This window comes from Sciurus vulgaris, assembly GCF_902686455.1.
Source record: "Sciurus vulgaris genome assembly, chromosome: X".
Taxonomy (NCBI): domain Eukaryota; kingdom Metazoa; phylum Chordata; class Mammalia; order Rodentia; family Sciuridae; genus Sciurus; species Sciurus vulgaris.
The window spans coordinates 96,153,260-96,163,318 of record NC_136471.1 but is presented as its reverse complement, the minus strand read 5'-3'; the positions used below and the strand labels follow the sequence as shown (position 1 = coordinate 96,163,318).

Here is a 10,059-nt window from a genome sequence, read left to right as displayed (position 1 = left end):
TAACCAAACACAATGTGTTCACCCCTTAGGGTTTGTGAGCCAGTAAGCACAATTAGAAGATCTGAGAGTGAAAGAGGTTATTTACAGGGGGCTGTCCGATCTTCTTTTGGAGATTGGCATCAATGTTTATTTCCCTAGTAGGCCTTCTTCCTGTCTTTGACCCTAATAACAAACAAGGGCCCCAGACCCACCACCAGGCTGCAGACTCACAGAGGCAACAGATTCTCAAACCTTTCCAAGACTTTCCAACTTCACATCCTCAACTCAAGGAGTCACCTGAGCTCCACTTGGGCTCCTCCTCCCTGTTCTGCAAATCTGGAAACTTTCTCCAGACAGTAAACTTGGATAGTCCTAGGTTCACAACCACAATCGTGCCATGAAACACTTCATTACCATTATTCTGAAAACCTTACTGGGTCCCTTTGCAACCAATCCTGGTCTTTGGCAGCCATTGGTCTGCTATCACTATAGTTTTGTCTTTTGTTGGGAATTTCATATGAATGAAAATTTTGTACAGTATTTGGTTATGTTGCACCTGGTTTCTGTCCTTCCGCATAAGGTGTTTGAGATTTATCTCTCTGTTTGTATCAGTAGTTTGTTTCTTTTTGTTGCTTAGTATTCCATTGCATGGATACATTGAAATTGATCCATTTGATGGACATTTGAGTTGTTTCCATTTTGGGCTGCTCTGGATATTTTCATGCAAGCAAGTCTTTGGGGTAAACACCTAGAAAAAGAATTGCTACATTGTACGGTGTTTGTTGAACCATTTAAGAAATTGCTTAACAGTTTTCCAAAGTATTTATTCTATTTCTATTCCCAGTAGCAGTGTCCAGGGGTCCTGGTGTTCCATGTCCTTGCCAATACAGACATACATTGTATTGCACTTTATTGCATTTCATGGGTATTGTATTTTGTACAAATTGAAGGTTTGTGGCAACCCTGGATTGAGCAAGTGTATCAGCACTATTTTCTTTCCAACAATTCATATGATTGTTAGCATTCTTTAGCAATAAAAGTATTTTTAAATTAAGATACAATTTTTAACATAATGCTGTCACACAATTAATAGATTACAATAGTGTTAACTTTCTTATGCACTGTGAAACAAAGAAAAAAAATTCGGGTGACTCGCTTTATTGACATATTTGCTTTATTGCAGAGATCTGCAACCAAACCCACAATATCTCTGATATACACCTGTATTTGATATTGTCAGGTTTTTAAAAATTTAACCATTCTAATTTGCAGTACTGGGAACTGAACCCAGTAGTACTCTATTCTTGAGCTATATCGCCAGACTTTTTAAATTTTTTTTTATTTGAAACAAAATCTGGCTAAATTGTCTAGGCTGGCCTGGAATGTGCAATCCTCCTACCTCAGCCTCCCCAGTTGCTGGATTACAGGCATGTGCCACTGTGTCTGGGTAAGTATTTTATTTTGATGAAGTCCAACATATCATTTTTTTTCTTATAATGATTTGTGTTCTTTGTGTCCTAAGAAATCTTCGCTTACCCAAGTGTCACAAAGGTCATTATGTTTTCCTTTAAAAAGTTTATAGTTTTTGCTTTTATACTTTTATGTTAATGGTACATTTTGAGTTAATTTTTGTATATGGTAGCAGGTAAGGATTGGAGTTCTTTTTTCCCCCATAAAAATATCAAGTTATTCTAGCACCATTGTAGGAAGACTAAATGCCTTGGCACCTTTGTTAAAACTGTTTCCCATATGTATATGGGCCTATTTCTAGCCCCTCAATTCTGTTTCATAGATCCATATGTTTATCCTTATGCCAAAAGCACGTTGTCATGATTAGTGGAGCTACAGAGGAAATATTAAAATTAGTATGTATAAGTCTTCCAAATTAATTTTTATTTTACAGAATTGTTTTGAGTATTTTCACTCCTCTGCTTTCCTATATAAATTTAAGACTTGTCTTCAATTTCTACAAAAAAAAAGTCTGATGGGATTTTGAATGGGATTGCATCAAGTCCTTAGATTAATTTGGAAAGAACTGATGTTTTAGTATGGAGTCCTCCCAACCCATGAACATATTATATATCTCCATTTTCTTATTTATTTCTCCATTTAAGTTCTTCCAGCAATTATTTTAGCTTTCAGTGTATAAGTCTTGCAAATATTTTGTTAAATTTATCCCTACATATTTTTCTAAATTTTAATGTTATTAAAATACTTTTAACATTCAATTTTTCATTGCTAGTATATAGAAATGCAATTGTTTTTAAGGGACTTTATATCCTGTAACTTGATAAAGTCATTTATTAGTTCTAGTAACTTATTTTTATAGATTTTTAAAGAATTTTTTACTTACACAATCAGGTTTTCTGCAAATAAAAACAGTTTTACATCTTTCTTTCCAAAAAATAAAACACTACTTCCTGAACTTGGGGCTGTAGTTCAGTGATAGAGCACTTGTCTAGCATGCATAAGGCTCTGGTTCAGTCTCCAGCTCTGCATAAAGCGAAAATGCTGGGCATGGGGGCACACACCATTAATCCCAGTAACTCAAGACTGAGGCCAGAGAATCACAAGTTCAAGGACAGCTTCAGCAACTTAGCAAAGCCCTGTTTCAAAATAAAAAAATAAAAAAGACTGGAGGCTGGGGTTGTGGCTCAGTGGTAGAATGCTTGCCTGGCATGTGTGAGGCACTGGGTTTGATTCTCAGCACCACAAATAAATTAATACAATAAAGGTTCATCAACAACTAAAAAATATTAAAAAAAAAAAGGCTGGTTATGTAGTTCAGTGGTAAGGTGGCCCTAGGTTCAATCCACAGTACAAAAACATTGTTTCTGCAGTCTTGTAGCTGCCTCTGCAACGCAGCAGCCCTTCCCTTAAACTGCAACCTGTATCTCATTGCAGCTATAACATTAACCTTGTAAATGTTGATTTTGTAGCTAAGGTTTGAAGAGAAAAGGAAAACATTTTAGAGGTTTCGCACTTTGTGGCTCTTCCATCAGGATGTATAGTAAAACTTGATGTAAAATGTTATATGCATCATTTTGTCAATGCAAGATGCATCGTCCTGAAGTAAAAATGCCAGCATTACTGGCTCTGATCAGAGAGCATCTTTATTTTTCGGTGTCTGTGGGAAGATTACAATTTCAATTCTTCATGTATTGGAAACATAGTTAAACTCCATAACTAATGTTTTTTGTCCATTGGAGCCTCTGGAAAAAGGGAGAGAACATAAAAAGAGAGGCAATCTCCAGGTAGAAATGCAGTTTTGGAATCTTCCAAAACAACTTTTAGTCTGTTAATGTGCTCTTGTTGACAAGAATTGCTTGGTTCTGGTCCAGAGGGGCTGATGGTCTTCCAGCCTGATGTACATCTATTTTGAGTGGGTCTATTTGGACTCTCAAACTGACAAAATAAAAAAGGACTTTTAGGAAAGCCTGGCTTGTCACTTGGACTTGGAACAAGGCTGTCTGGCCCTTCTTTGTCTCAGCTTTGCTGCTGCTGAAGAAAGACTGCTGTTTTTTTCAAAATCTTGGATTCATAGGTCCAACTTCCTGGCCTGAATCAGAGCTGAAACCTGATACTGTTTTCTATGCTGTTTCCACCCCACTCTAGGCTTTGGGGGAATTAAAGACTCATCTCCAAGAATAGAACTCAGCTTACGACAGCTCCTGTGGGGCCATAAACAAAGAAAATATGGATGCTGACAGGGCTGTCTGGGTTACAGAAAAATGCTGATGGGAGAGGGCTTATTTTCAGGATACATTCTGAAATTGCACTGCTGAATGACTCTAGATTTCTGATACAGAGATGAACTGCATTCCTAATTAGTGATTCCTCATGAAAGCTGCAGGTTGCAGGAGGACACATCACAGGGAGTGTTAACCCTTCTCCTACTCCCTACAGATGGACCTGGGTCCCCTCATAGATATGTCTCTTTGCTGTTGTCTTGTGTTCAGGTTTCTGGATTAGTTGCAGTTTGTACTCACAGACCAACAGCCTACTTCCCTCTACTCTTGCACACACCTTACTAGACAGTTCTGTTGTTCTATGCAGCTGTCCCCAGGAAAGGATTGGATGCTTTTCTATGCTGCTCACTGAGTAAGTGAGCAGGACAAAAAGAATGGAAGGTTATGAAATCCCATTTTGAAAAAATTCAAAAGTTCAGGATTCTTCCTGACCGATTCCTGAACATGATGAGTCTTTCTGGTTAAATTGCATAAAGATGTTTTCCTGGGAAAATATTTCTTGCTTTCTTGCACACAACCCTCCCAGGCTGATCTGGATGGGAGTGAAAGGATTGAGAAACGTGAAGTTATGATTACTGAATGAGACATGCTGCTTTTGTAACAATGGAGAAAGAAGAAAACCCCTGGAAAGGTGCAGGGGAGTAGAGAGAGAGCATTGATGACCTTTTTTTTTATTTCCCAGAACAGCTTTTGAAAGTTTTCTTTTCTTCTTATAGAACAAATGGCCCATGTTTCCTTTCCATGCTTGCTGTTGTGAGCACTTTGAATTCAGATTTTTTTTTTTTTTTTTTTTTTTGGTACTGGAGATTGATCCCAGGGGTGCTTAACCACTGATCCACATCCCCATTCCTATTTTGTATTTTATTTAGAGACAGGTCTTGCTGAGTTGCTTAGTGCCTTGCTCAGTTGCGGAGTCTGGCTTTGAATTCTCAATTCTCCTGCCTCAGCCTCCCGAGTCGCTGGATTAGACGCATGTGCCACCATGCTCTGCGTTGTGAGTGCTTTGAATTGAAACCAGCTGCAGAGCCTCTGGTCACCCCTGGCGGTGCAGACTAAGACAGCAAAGGTGGCACATACTCCTTGGAACACAGAATACCTCCAGATGCCACCCATACTCATGAAAGTGATGGACAGATGTTATGGATAAGCCAAACTGATGGAACCTAACCACTTTCAGGTAGTCCCTCTGAAACCAAGGACCAAACTGAACTATTTGGATTGTACTGGGCAGGAGACTCCACTGTAATCCCAGTCAATCTGTACTGCCTAATCAATGTACATCACGTGTAGGGTGCCTAAACAATTGTAAATTATTTGTTTCCAGGGGTATCACATGTGCCCTTCAGAGTTGTACCTGAATGTGACCCTGCCTATCCTGACCCAGTCTCATCCTCCAAAGGCATTCAGGTAAGCTTCCACTTACTGGCCAGAGTTGGTCTGAGCCTGAATGGATGCTGTGGGTCATGCAAAAAGGGTTGAGTACAGAAATTTAAGGAGGAAGTCACCTGGCTTTCTAAGACAGACTTTTGTAGTTAATGGGATTTGTTTTCACAGGCTAAATCCAGGACCCCTGGAGGATATAACTGAGTCCAACACTGTAGGCTGGTCTCACCCTGCTGCTGGGGTCTTACTGACAATTTTGCTATAAAGATGCTTTGGCCTTCCAGGTGTGGTGGAGCCAGCCCGTAGTTGCAGCTACCTAGGAGACTGAGGCAGCAGGATCATTTGAGCCTAGGAGTTCAAGGCCAGCCTGGGCAACATAGCAAGATCTCCCTACCCCTGCTTTAAAAAATGGTGCATTGGCCAGTGCCTAAGGGGCAGACCGTATAGAAGGGAACTAAAAGCAGTCCTATGATGGTTGTCCTTCAAAAAGTCAGCCCTCAGCTGGCAGCTGGGATCTTGGATTTGGGGACTATTCTCAGTGTTCCTTCACTGATAAGGATGACTCACTTTGCCTAAACTATGGGAAATGGTGGTTTATGCTGATCATCACTTTTCATTCTGGAAATTTAACATTTTGGTAAACAATAAGCAGAGGGTGCCTAGGAACCAGGCCCCAATAAAACCCTTGTGCACCGAACTCTAGTGGAATTCCCTGGGCATGAAGCACCATATTGCTGCAATGTCATTGCTAGGAGAGTGCTCTGTCTCTGAGCCTTCCTGGGATGGGGACAGCACAAGGAAGCCTGTGTGGGCATCTCCAGACTCTGTCTGCACATTTCTCTATATCCTTTTGCCAGAATAATCCTTAGCTGTGAGTACAACTATACACTTAATGCTGTGAGTCCTAGAGTCACCAAAGGAGGTGCTCTCGCAAGAACCTGGACACAATAGGATAAAGTAAATGAGTAATTTTGAGATACTCCAATCCTATTGTGCCCAGCATCTTTCTTTTTCTCCTTTTTTTTTTTTTCCTCAGTACTAGGGATTGAATCCCAGGGGTGCTCTACCACTAAGCTACATCCCCAGCCCTATATCATTTGTTATTTTGGGAAAGGGTCTCACAAAGTTGCCCACACTATCCTTGAATTTGTGCCCGGCACCCAACATCTTTGAGGACCTATATTTTTGGTGTGGAAGAAAGGAAATACAGATTCAATTCACAGACCAGTGTAAGTTTTTAAAAAGAAAGAAAGAAAACGCACCAGGTGTGGTGGTACATAACTATAATCCCAAATACTTGGGAGACTGACGTAGGAGGAGAACAAGTTCAAGGTCAGCTTGGGCAAATTAGTGAGACCCTGTCTCAAAGTAAGAATTTTAAAAGGATGTGGATGTAGCTCAGTGGTAAAGCATTTGCCTAGCATGTTCGAGATCCTAGGTTCAATCCCCAGTACCACAAAAAGAAAAAGAAAAAGAAAACCGTACATTCCTCAGTTTGAGTTGGAAATATCAGTATGAGCTCATAAGATTGTTTATTTTGTTTAAAATATATGAGTGTGTGTGTGTGTGTGTGTGTGTGTGTGTGTGCGCGCGCGCTCACACACTTTCTAGCCTTGTCTGCTCAAGAGGCCTAGAACAATGACTGACAAGGTGGTAATTAGAAACCCTGGCACCCAGATCGTGAACTTAAAATATCATCTCCCACAAAAAAAGATGAGTGTTTCCTGAAGAAATGGCTGACTGAAGTCAGGGACTTGAAATATATAAGGTGATCCTGGAATATCATAATAGGAAGCTGTCAGAGCCTGCTAGGTTCATGTCAAAGGAACTCAGGAGCCAAATCTTGGGTTTCTCACTGACTCTAGAAGAGATTATTTGAGCTTCAAGAGGGTAATAATTGCAATTAGACCTAAACTCACCTAATATGTTAAAATTCACAAGTTCACAATGATTTTTTTTTTTTTCAGTACCAGGGATTGAACCCAGGGGTGCTTAACCACTGAGCCACATCCCCAGCCCTTTTCATTTTTTATTTAGAGACAGGGTCTCATTGGGTTGCTTGGAGCCTCACTAAGTTGCTGAGTCTGGCTTTGAACCTACGATCCTCCTACCTCAGTTTCCCAAGCTGCTAGGATTACAGGTGTGCACCACCATGCCCAGCCACAATGATCTTTTAAGAAATAGTTACCTGGGCTGGAGTTTTAGCTCAGTGGTAGAGCGCTTGCCTAGCAGGTGTGAGGCACTGGATTCAATTCTCAGCACCACATAAAAATAAAATAATTAAAGATATTGTGCACATCTACAACTAAAAATTATTTAAGAGAAAGAAGTCAGTGGGGGATGAGAAGGATGGTAGATTGAGACAGATATAATTACCCTATATACATATATGAAAATTTAAAAAAATATTTATAACTGTCAAAAAATGTTAATAAAATAAATAGAAGTTAAAAAATATATAAATAAAAAAGAAGTCACTACCTTTGAAGGATGATAGGGAACTAAATCATTGTCTTCAAAACTATTAAATAAAGGAAAAAGAATAAAACATTTATCCAACTTTTCCTAAACAAACTATAGCATCAGTAACCAAATGATAGATGAACAAAAGCATCTTTATAAAAAGTGTTGTAATTAATTACTGAATAAGAATAATTAGAAATAGTGTATCACCATTTTGCATCCACCAATGGAGTTAATGGATTTTCTAGGCATTGGATATCACTGCTACTATCACAAAGGGTGATAATCAGACACTCTGTGCACCCTGATGAGAGGATATGCCACCACCTGTAGTCTTGCTAAAGTAATCAAGCCTGTACCAGATCTGGCCTCTGAATCTAGCTGCCAATTTGCAAAAAACACAACAGAGTAGAGAGAAATACGTTGCCCTGCACCACATACATGCAATCATCCAAAGGTTGGGGGAAATCCAGACCTGAGTGACAAACTTGAAAGTAGGAAATTTAAAACCATAAACATTTTTTGGTGGGTGAGTGGTCCTAGGGATTGAACCTGGGGTTGCTTTACCATTGATCCATGTAAAGGTTAATTTGAATTGTCAACTTGATTGGATTAAGAGATGCAGATGATTAAGAGATTTCTGGGTGTGTCTAGGAATGACTGGAATGTGGGATAGGAACTGAAGTGGAGACCCTCCCTAAGTGTGGACAGCACTGCCCAATAGTCTGGAATAAAAATTGGAAGAACAAGGAAGCAGATGCAGATTCAAGCTTGGCTCTTCTTGAACAGATTCTTGATCACTGCTTTGATCATCTGAGGATGTTGGACTCTCACTTCTTAACTCTTTCAAAGCGGACTCTGCTAGTGATTCTCCAGGTATTTTCCAGAAGCCTTGGTCTCGGACTAGGGTAGCACTGCTGATCCTTCTTGTTCTTGGACTTCTGTGTCTTGGACTGTGCAGCTGCTGATTCTTCCAGTTCTCCAGCTGCAGACGGCCATTGTGGACTATTCAGCTTCTGATCATGTAAACCAATCTAATAAATCCCTCTTTTGTAATCACACTTCCTGTTGATTCTGTTCCTCTAGAGAACCCTGACTAATACAAGCCACATCCACAACCCTTTTTTAAAATTTTGAGACAGGGTCTCGCTAAATTGCTTAGGGCCTCACTAAATTGCTGAGGCTGACCTTGAACTGGCAATCTTCCTGTCTCAGCCTTCCAAGCTGCTGGGATTACAGGCGTATGTCACTGCACCCAGCTAAAACATAACCATTTGTTAATGGGAAGAACTAATCCATAATATTTAGGAATGTGCAGTTGGATAATGTTACTATAAAGAAATGTGAGGAATTAATTATTATAAAGTTAGGGTAATGATGTGTGGGTTGAAATTAGGTAAGTACTATGGTTTGAATGTGTCCCCCAAAGTTCTTGTGTTGGAAACAATTCCCAACACAAAAGTGTTGAGAGGTGGGACAGCTAAGAGGTGATTAGGTCATGAAGGATCTGCCCTCATGAATGAATGAAGGCGATTATCTCAAATGTGAGTTAGTTATCCAAGGAGTGGGTTTTTGATTAAAGAATGAATTCATTTGGTCCTCTTCACCCCAACTTGTCCTTCTGCCTTCTACCATGTATGACACAGCAAGAAGGCCATCACCAGATGCTTGGACTTCTGAGTCTCCAATACTGGGAGAAATAAATTTCTTTTCTTTATAAATTACCCAGTATCTGGCATTCTGATATAGCAGTAGAAAATGGACTAAGGCAATGGTGCTTCTGGAATGGCTCACAAAGTTTAATTCCATGGTTGTTACAGGGTATTTGCCTTATAAGAAACTATTAAGCTTTATTTTGGTATTATGTGGTTTTCAGTAACTTTTATTTTACTTTAATAAGAATATTAAAGTCCTGCTGGGCGCAGTAGCAAATGCCTGTAATCCCAATAACATGGGAGGCTGAGGCAGGAGGATTGCAAATTCAAGACAGCCTCAGCAACTTAGCAAGGTCCTAAACAGCTTAGGGAGACCCTGTCTCAAAAAAAAAAAAAAAAGGTGGTAGGGCTGGGGATGTAGTTCAGTGTTAAAGCACCCTGGGTTTAATCCCCAGTACCTCCCCCCCCCAAAAAAAATATATATATATTATATATATATATAATATATATATTAAAATCCTGGTTTTTCCCTCACAACAGAGAATAATAATAATAATTAATTATCTTAAATGACCAGTCATCATATGCTTAGATGTAAATTTTAAGCATATGTTGCAAGAGTCATTGCTTAATACTGTTTTCCTCCTCCTTCGGTATTTTTGTTCTAAAGTTGGAGAAATTTGCTGAATATTTATCTCAAGTCCAGAACATTGGGGGTAACAGCTCTATATTCTTTTTCAAAAAATATTTTTTTGTTGACCAATAAAATTTTCATACTTATCTTTAAGATGAGCTAAGTGAAAATGAAGCAACTTCTTCATATTCTCCTA

The 10,059-nt window shown here is 39.4% G+C and overlaps 1 long non-coding RNA gene across 1 annotated transcript; it reads left to right on the top strand.

Moving 5' to 3' along the window:
• The first annotated feature begins 4,299 nt into the window (after nt 1–4,299).
• On the top strand, nt 4,300–8,798 carry LOC306651007. The gene is made up of 3 exons (XR_013761082.1): nt 4,300–4,905; nt 5,053–5,135; nt 8,229–8,798. It is a non-coding gene; the product is annotated as an uncharacterized lncRNA (long non-coding RNA).
• Nucleotides 8,799–10,059: the final 1,261 nt, after the last annotated feature.